We start from the raw sequence: 9175 nt of genomic DNA, 5'->3' as shown, positions 1-9175 counted from the left end.
TTTGCCATTTGCCATTTTGCTAAACAACCTTCAGAGTGAGTATGAACAGTGTGAGGAACAGCTGCAACAGGAACAATCTCAGATTAAATAATATTAGTGTAAAAACTTAACTATGATTACAGACATCAGTGTTTCTATCTGATAGCCCTGTCAAGTGATATTTAATGTCTTAAGATAACATTTAACACAGATTTAATATTTTCTTATGAGCAAAACAAAAATATACATACATGTTTCTGACTCTGGTAGAATCAGGCAGAGCAGTGACTGCTATAAATACAGCTGATGGAATTTAACAATGTTTCAGTCAAAATTTCACCAGTAGAGGTCGCTGATAAAACCCACACATTGGATGAATACAGTAGCTATACTGTAAGTTTAGTTTTGTTCTTATGATTAATTTTACTTTTGTATATAGATCAGCTATTTAAATATATGAATATAAAAATAACATACTCTAGACTGTCACTATCACTGGATCAGAGTGAGCAGATTATTTTTGAACTTGTTTCTTCATCACAGTGTAGTAGCAGGTTATCCTCACAGATGAACTCTGACCTCCAGTCCAAATACTGATCTGAGATCCAGTGAGTGAGAGCTGACATGATGAGCTCCGTTTTGAGTTACTTTCTCTTCCATTTATGATAAAGACACACATCTCCATCTTCAGATCTTCAGTATTCTCACAGCTCAGCTGAACTGTGTCTGTTTCCAGAATAACTGAAGCAGATGATGTTAACTTGGCCTGAGGAAGATCTAATGAATAAAATAAAAAAGATGGTAATGGTACATTTCAATTGCTTAGTTTCTGACGTTTTTTTAGTAAAACAAAAGCCAAAAACAAAAGAATATCTAGCAAATGAAATATTTTAGAGCAGGGCACAACTAGAAATATACATATTCACTAAATAAATTTTTACTCATTTGCATGACTTTTCCAATGACTGAAAAATCACAATTAAAAAATTGCCTGATTGCCCAATATGTTAAATATTAAGGGGTCACTTGGACGTTTTGTTTTGTTTTATGTTTCTAGTTTACATTCTAATTTAAATAATGCTTACGTATGAAAAGTTATTATTTCTGATGGTGTATGTGTCACTGTGTGGTGATCTGATCTCAGGTTCAGTCTTGAGTGAATAAACACAGATCAGCTGTCTGCTGTTCACTGATCGTGTGAAGAGTTCACTATGACATAAAAAGATGCACTCCAGGCTGACTCCTCTGAGAGACACGTTGAAAGGAGATGAAAAACTGTGAAGATGAACAACTCCATTACAGTGAGTGTGAGAAAAGAGAATAAGACTCTCACAATAGGTGAATTAGGAGTTCATCTGACCACAAACTATTTAATGCATTGTGCTTCATTTCTATGAAAATGAATGTAGATCATGAGACCACATGTACAGCTGTCTTCATTTTAACAGACAGCTGATCTGGGGCAAAGACTCACACTAAAAGAAGGAAGGTAGTTAAAAGTAACATAAATGTGCCAAAAATGCCTGTACCATTACTACACTTGAAAAAAATTGGATCATAATATCAAAATGAAAAATGTGGAATATATTATTCACTTTATCATCACTTTATTAGGTGCAAATGTTTGCTCATTAATGTATATAAAAAAAGAATATGTCAGGTTTGTTGTAGTTCATGGGTTTGTGCTTATATAAAATCTTCACACCGATCAGACATGTTGAAATATTTTTGTGAAACTTTGTTCACTATAAATATAAATGTGGACAATGTGGAATTTTTAAGAACGCAATAAACAGCAGAGATCCTTTACTGTAAGACTGAACCTCCATAAGGAGCTGAAAAAACACGAAGATGAACAACTCCATTACAGCGAGTGTGAATGACAGAATGAGACTCAAACAATGGTTGAATTAGAAAGTGGCAGATCAAACCACAGGAAACCATTTAATGCACTGAACAGTTTTATGTAGATCAAAGTTCAGATCATTAAACCACACTCACAATCATGTGCAAATGATAGAGCATGAACAAGAATATCTGAAATAATAGTTTAGAGGTCTTATAGATATTTAAAGATATGTTTGAAAATAAATAGATTCAGTCAGGATGATTCTCACAAAACTGTATTCACAGCAAGCTTTTTCCAAGGTGAGTTAAAAAAGGACACTTGGAGAGTCCAAAAGGACATCTGATATCCAAATGATATAAGGAGTCCATATAATTTAGGACTACTGTGCAAACCAAACAACTCCCTGAAAAAAATACCAGAACATGATTTTCAATTGTAAAAATAAATAAATACATCATTAATAATAATAATCATTCCCGTAATTCACAAAGTATGTAAACAGTGCAGCAAAACTAATGAGGGAAAATGCTCAAAGCCTTTTTTTACACAAATAAAGTCAATGTGCCATAAAAAACAAAATGGAGAAGACAAAAAAAAACACTCTACGGATCTATTCACAATTACTAAACACACCAAAATAAACATAAAAAACATTGTAAATGTGTGGAAACTCAGCAATATCATCAATGATGTCAGTGAGTGTCTCTTTTGTCTTTGACTTGGAGCATCAGATGCCCATTTGATCTGCCAGTCAGTCTATATTTCACACAGCAGCATGTGGTAAGGGTCTCGTAAACAATCACAATATCTTTGACGCTGAAGACACACTGGAATGAATGATTCACTAAAAACAGGATGTGAATCATTATTCTCTCTTCCATCTCTGATGTAATCAACTGAGTTTTGTGGGAAGAGAAGCTAATGTCACATGATGGACCTCAAAAAACTGATCTAACATAGAATTTTATTTTACTTTTATTTTTATTTTTTTGAGTCACCCAGAATACGAAAAAGAAAAAAATATTTGGTTCAAACCTTCAGATGGTTCAAATTCCTTCAGAAAAAAGTAAAACATCTTCATTTATCATAACATTTTTAGTTTAGCTCCTATTGAATATTGAATGTGCAAGCACTTCTTACAATGTTGTTGTCACAATATGGTCCACAAAGGTTGACAAAGAGAAGGAATAAGTTTAAATAGGAGCGATACTTTAATTAAACATCACAAAAGACGAGTAACAAAGTAAAAGTCTGTATTAAAACACAACCAACACCAGACAACAAACAGAAAGAACTAAAGGGCTTAAATACACAGGCAAACATACTTAATACAAAACAGGTGGGCTCTAATTAGTAACAATGAATAACCATGACAACTGATGATAAGCAGGATAATTGGAAAAAGTTAACAGGAAACAAAGAGAAACAAACTAAAAGTCCATGAAATGAAAATGAAACAACAGAACATGACAGTTCCCCTGCGATTTCTTGGATTTCTGTTGTTGTTTCTGTTGATTTAAAACAAAAGACTTTTGGATAGCTACTCCATCGGCTTCACCGTGACAGTGGTATTGCACTAGTGACGTTTGCCAGAGAAGATATTCTGGATATTCACTGAGGTCACAGTATATTCCACACCAAACACCGAATAATGAAAATATACTTTTTTAATGACAGTAATTAAAGACACTTTAATGTACAAAATCAAACCAGACTTGAGACTCATCAGTGCATCTTCACCAAACTGTACACGTGAACTGTTTTGGAGTGAACTGGCTTGTCAGGGATTGTGCAGTACAGGTGATAAACATTCTTAAGGACACACATGAAATAAATGTGTTAGTATTGTGTTCGTGATGGACAGTTATGCTGGTTTGGGGTGTGACAGTGTTTACACATACCTCATTTTCCTCTGAATTACCCTGTTTCTGTTGTTTATTGACCAAAACATCTGTAATGCAATGCAAAACCATTTGAACCAGTCAAATCACTTTGTGATTTGTTGACCTTGATAAACAAGCTTTTTGTCATAAAGCTTTAGTGCAATGTATTTTAAGCATTGACACTTTTTACATTAGTATCATGATCATCTTTAGTATCATGATTAGTATCATCTCTTCTCAGACTCATTCTGTGCAACAGTGTTGTGATGAATTTAATATTTGTTCAACTTCCTCCATATTAGCTCACTGTTTCTCTACACCTAAATGTGTGCATCAAAAATGCTGTTTTTGGATTGGAGAGGAAGTTTAGAGTTGTAAAACCTCATCGTCATGGTAGGGAGTCAGATTGAGTTAAACCTAAATTGAATAACACTGCGCGCTGAAAAGACCGAACACGCAAGAGACCTTCATCTGCCACTGGGTACCTTCCTTGGGCCAGGTGCGCGGACCTTACAGCCTATATTAACAACTCTTATGTGAAAACAAATATGACCACTATGACAATTTAATGAAAGAAACATTTCATTACCCGAGGGCTGGTAAATTGAATTTAAAGATAAAAAATCTAAAGGTTTGTAATACACATATCATTTGAAAAATTTTTAAATAATCATATTATCCTAATCAAATGCATCAATCACTATCTTAACTGTATTATATAGTCTTAACTATATAAAGGTTTAAAACATACTGGGAATGTCATTAAAACCTTTGTTTTGTTCACAGAATTATAGGGCAAGATCAAATTCATATTTGTGCATTGAAAAGGCATTAATATGTGATATTTGTGTTTGGCAATTAATCAAATTTACATAGAAAGTAAACAAAATACTTTAATATATGCTTGGACTACAGTGGAGTGGTCCCTCAGTGCATTTGCTTAAAACTGAGAGAATCTTTTATTTTATTAGTGATCAGGCAACTAGGAACATTCTATAGAAATTAACTCAAAACTAATTAATTTACTATTAATGTTTTACATTTGGATTATGTGCATTTTAAATCTGCAAAACGTTTACTGCTAAATTACTTAGATATGCTAAATCACTGAGAGTTAGTATTGTTACTATAATGAGCAATATGAACAGGATGGAGGATAATTTCTTATTATAAAGACAACTAAAATTGTAGCCTAATTATTCAATCATAATCACATCAATGGTGATACTTACTTCTGGGTTGGCCTACAAAAATACATCATCACTGCAGCAATCTACACGATGAAGGGAAAAGATCTTCATATGACTAAAGCTTAAGTTGTTTGTTGTCTTTTATGAGACGTTTATGGTAAACGGGTTTCATTTTGGTGTGAAATGTTCTTTTAAGAGAAGATGTGGTAAATAATACTGATCTGCTGAAGACCAGTACCAGTTTCTGAGAAGCTGTGGTCACTGAACAGTGTTTCTAACTTTAAGCTGACATGGTGACATCTGTTGCTTTTAAGTTTATCAGAGATCATTTCCTGAGAATGATGTTCTCTTACCTGCAGATATGGGCTGAGATGTTTCTGGTACAGAAGTGATCAGAGAATATGTCTCTGCAGATCTAGAACAACTCTAAATTATATGCCCCCTCTAATGCAGCTTCTGTGTTTTCTCTGCATTGCAAAGATTAATTTTGTCAATACTGATTTAATTTGCTTGGTAACAGCCCAAATGACTTATTATTCTAATTGATTCAATTTAGGAATTTGACTGAAAAGATGATGCACACTTTTAGAAAAAATGGCTTTATAAAGGTAAAAATGCCCATAAAAGGTAAAAAATCTATTTAAACTTATTGGAAAAGATTAATTTCTGTCACTGCTGTGAACTAATCACCACACATAATATGAAGAATATCAAAAACTTTAGGAGTCAGCTGTCCACGGTAGCCCTTAAGATATCAGCATAATAACACTCTCAGCAAAATATCATCTAATTATCATTATCGATAAAATTCCAGAAAATATTGAGATATATTTTTTGTCAATATCGCACACCGATAATATATTTAACGTTTTGTTTAGAACATTTTTTAAATAAATATGAGAAGTGCCCTTTTTCCCACTTGAGCCCCTGTCCCTCAAAAAAATGTCTGTGCACGTCCCTGTATGAAGGGTTTCTGAAGTGAATCTGTTTGAAGACAAATGATCAAGTTACTAAAAACACTGCAATAACAGTTTCCAAACCACAAGCACAGCAGTGAAATATCTCACCTAGAACCGTCACTGTGGCAGAAGGAGCCTCATACCACTGTGGTATGATAAAGCCTTTTTCAATTATTTTGTAGTAACAGTAAATATTGAGTGATCCAGGTGATTTTACAGCTGCCCATCTGAGCACTCCAGCACCAGTCAGATAGAGCTCACATCTCCAACTGGTTTTTATATTCTTCTCCTCACTGTTTGTGATGAAATAACACTGATTCCCTGTAACATCTGCTGGCGTCTCACAGCTGATCTTTGCTAGCGCCGGCGGCACCTCACGTGCTTTTAAAGCTTCCTGGTCATGACGTCACCCGCCGCGGACGTCTCGCCCATCGTTCGACTGATTACACATATGATTCAGAGCTTGGTATCGCTGAAGGCGTTCCCCTAGCGTTTCCGACGCAGCTCGAGTTCCCGAAGGGGAAGCTGAAACAACCCAATCAGACATATGCGTATTGACATTAGCAAAAATTTTAATATTATTCTGATTATGTAAACGTCAAGTAGATCAGCCTGATTTCTTTAACCAAATTAAGCTAATATTTCAGATTCTAACAGCTGATTACATATAGGGAAAAAAATTAATGTTTTAGTTCAGTTGTAGTTCATGTCTTTGTATGTGCATGTTAAAACTTCACAGTAAGACATGCTGAAATATTTTAGACAATGACACTTTTTCACTGCAAATATGGACATACAGTATTTAAAAAGATATACATCATAACTGACTTACTATAGGACTGAACCTCCATCAGGAGCTGAAAAACTATAAAGATAAAAAACTTCATTACAGCGAGTGTGAGAAAAGAGACAAAACAAGACTCACACAATGAGAGGATTAGTTCATTAGACCACAGGAAATCTTTTAATATAGTGTGCAGTTTCGTTTATGTAGATGAAAGTATACTTATAGACCACACTTGTATCTGTGTGCATAGTCGTAGGGCATATCAGGGCATGTACCATTTTTTGTACCCACTGTAGGACTTGCTACAAAACATCCTCTCAGTAGAGGTGCACAATGCATGAATGATGAAAATTAAAACCTGTTTGTCTGCAAGTAAAGATTGTAAAAGTAACATTTAAATGTGCCAAAACCCCTGAACCATTTATAAATACACTTAATAATAAAAAAAAACTAAATCATAATGTCAAAATTAAGAACGTGAAATACATTATTCACTTTAGGTACACATTTGTTTATTAATGTATAAAAACATGCAAACAGACTAAAGCAATTCAGTTGTTCATTATTAAGACAACGGACAGATGATACAAATTGAACAAGCAAGGCAATATGCTAATTTTGTAAAATTGTTTATGGGCTAACATGGCGCAGTTAAAATGTGACTTTGTTAGAACTTTTGTACATGTTTTTATTACAATAGTTGATTAAAATGTGTGCATCACTGAACTCCCATGAACAACATTTAACACATTTTACCAATATAAATCCATTTTCTCCCAAAATGAAAATGTGGGAAAAAAAGCTCCAAAGATTCTGTCTGGCCTGATGATCAGTATATGAATTCAGTAGCTATAAACTGTACATATGCTATCATTCTAGCTGTACATATACATATCAGTAGAGGTGCAAAAACTGAAGAAAGAAAACAGGTCATTCATGTTTTGAGGAGCACACAGAGGAAGTTAAAAGAGTTGTTGTTTCCATCTGGCAGGAGGTGTAGTTCAGCTCTGTGAGAACATCAGCAGAAACTGCAGAGATACAGACTTTATTATCATATATTTCTATATCATGGAGTTCAGTTTATGCACAACTATACCTGTACATTACTGGTAAAGCGGCACAGACAGATGATTCCTATGAGTCCAAACAGAAATAAAGCCATGATTCTGTCAAAAGGAAAAAAAGAAAAGATTTAATCCATAATTATATTGCAATAAATAAATGAATTTGGTGCTAAATCAGGTCAATTGTGTTTAGATTTTTTGTAATTTAATGCATTTTACATCAACACACTGTAAAAATTGAATAATGGGTCTTGCAATTTTCATTAAAAAAAATTAAGGTGATAATTAAAAATAGTGTGTATATTTTATTAAAGAAATTGTGGTTTGATAGAAGTGTTTGATAGAAAATATTGAGATCTTTTCACTAATAAAACCAAGAGATATGTTTTCCTCATTTTTTAAGAACACTTAAGCAGTCTTGAGGCTTGAATTGAGGAACTGATTAAACTGAAAAATATTAAGGAAAGACGGCTAGCTATATGTTTTAAGTGAATTAGCTCAATTTTGTTTTATTTTAGTGGTGATTGTTAGTTCCCAGCATGCTTTGCACATGGCTGGATGTAGAGTAAATATTGAAATTAAGTGCTATTTTATGTGTTTTTCAGTGAAGGGAAACATCTATTAATGTTTAATGTTCAGATATGTTTGACATTTGGAAGAGTTTCTGTTATGTTGAAGTTTTTTACGTTATAATTGTGCAGAAGAGTGGACCTTATGGTTATGGATAACTGCATACTAACACTGTGAGGCATGATGCTTTGTTCAATTAGCAGTAGCTTTGCTAATGCTAGTGCAGTATTTTTCAGCATTTATCAAGTATTTTCCTACTTGAGCTGTGTGGCTGTATACAGTATTTTAATTGGACAAAATAACTCAAAGTCAAATACAAACAGGCCTTACTCAAAATCACAGACTTTTGGGAATCAACTGAAAATAAACGAGTACATTTCTCTAATAATATTAATTTAATTGTATCATAGATTAAATTATTTAGGAGATTTTTACATTATTTGTTCAGGTAGATTCTATTAAAAAAATCAAGCCTTAAAAACTACTCAAAATATTATGTGTAATCTTGTTACCATAATTTTTTTGAGAACTCGTACCATTCTTTTCAGTGCATAATATGATCACAAAAAAAGGGGAAAAAGTTCAAAGTTTTAGTTTGTGCAAATATTCAGAACAACAGTTTTGTGTTGTGAGTGAATGAACAACCTTCAGTGTGAACAGTGTGAGGAACTGCTGCAACAGAAAAGATCTCAGATTAAATCATATTAGAGTAAAAACTGAACTTTCGCATATAATGATTACAAACACTCTAAAAAATGCTGGGTTGTTTCAACCCAACTTTGGGTCAAATATGGACTAACCCAACTTTTGGGTTAAAAATGTAATGTAAAAAAGTTGGGTTAGTCCATATTTGACTCAAAGTTGGGTTGAAACAACCCAGCATTTTTTAGAGTG

General features: G+C 33.5%; 1 pseudogene; it reads right to left on the bottom strand.

The window, feature by feature from the left end:
• Window positions 1-457: 457 nt before the first annotated feature.
• Window positions 458-9175, bottom strand: part of LOC107575031 (uncharacterized) — a 12306-nt pseudogene continuing 3588 nt past the window's right edge.

Source organism: Sinocyclocheilus grahami, unplaced genomic scaffold, assembly GCF_001515645.1.
Source record: "Sinocyclocheilus grahami isolate Dianchi unplaced genomic scaffold, SAMN03320097.WGS_v1.1 scaffold2442.1, whole genome shotgun sequence".
Lineage (NCBI taxonomy): Eukaryota > Metazoa > Chordata > Actinopteri > Cypriniformes > Cyprinidae > Sinocyclocheilus > Sinocyclocheilus grahami.
The sequence above is the reverse complement of the archived record's forward strand: the minus strand, read 5'-3'. Positions and strand labels throughout refer to the sequence as shown.